This window comes from Jaculus jaculus, chromosome 10, assembly GCF_020740685.1.
Source record: "Jaculus jaculus isolate mJacJac1 chromosome 10, mJacJac1.mat.Y.cur, whole genome shotgun sequence".
Lineage (NCBI taxonomy): Eukaryota > Metazoa > Chordata > Mammalia > Rodentia > Dipodidae > Jaculus > Jaculus jaculus.
The window spans coordinates 58750646-58751792 of NC_059111.1; positions in this window are offsets into that span (position 1 = coordinate 58750646).

Below are 1147 nucleotides of genomic sequence, written 5' to 3' on the forward strand. Positions count from 1 at the left end.
TGTCTGCCTACAGGGAGGGGAGAGGAGAGGATGAGAAGCACCACCAATCAGTAGGACAGCAGCCCTATGGTGGGTGGGAAAACAGCCCCCCTCCACCATCAACCCCCATCCACCTGCTACCCTGGAGACTGTGCCGTTGACCTGCTCCACCCCCTTCCCTGGAGAGAGCCCCCTCTAAACACAGAACCATCTGAGGCTCACATTTGGGTTTTGTGACAAGAAAGGGGACATGTGGGCTTTTCTTCCTCAAACAATATTTTGTCTGCACACATGTCTTTAACCCAGGAGCCCAGGGGTAGACAGAGAAGGACTGAGGCAATTACTTTGCACCTTTACAAACATTTTGTTCTTTAGTAGTGACTTCCTTCCCATTTTCTGTCTTCATCCTTCCCAGTCTCTGCCCTGATCTATGTAACTTTTGTCTTGGGTAGTTGAGCAGATGGAATATTCCAGAGGTAGAAGGAAAGGGGAGAAGTCCAAAAGGAAACGTTCTTGCTATGACAGAATATTAATCCTATATGCTTGAATTGAGTTATTTAATGTTTGTTTTTTCTTGTATTATGATTGACCTTCCCCAAAGCTGGTCTTAGGGAATCACAGCTACCATACCAGCCTTGGTCTGGAAATACAGGCTGATGGGGAGGCCACAGTAAGACAAAGGCTCCTCCCTCCCTCTGACCCTGTGACCCAGACCTCTTTAGTTTGGGAAGACCACTATCCTCCTGTGTGAAGAACACCAGTGAAAGGGAGGAGCACAGGCCTTCAGATAGGGCTTGCCATGTGTAGCTACTGACCCCTGGCCTAGCTTATTCCTCTTCCATACTTTTTGGATCATGTACTATAAATATAGTAAAATATAATAAAATAAAATATTTACTTCCAAAAGAAAGTGTTAAAAGGTTAAGCATTTTTTATGTTCCATATTTTAGATAGGTCAATCTAAGTTGGTCTTAGAAGGAAGAACCATCTGAGAGTAGAAAACTGTGAGGAAGGCCAAAAAGATACAGAAACTTCCCTGATCAGAGGGACTGTGTTTGGTTCTTTTCTTCTCTACTTGGATTCTGAGCCACCACTTGGGACCAGCCCTCTGTTTTGGAATGTTTATAAAGCAGGTCACCCTGGTCTGATCATCCCAGTCCCCAGAGGA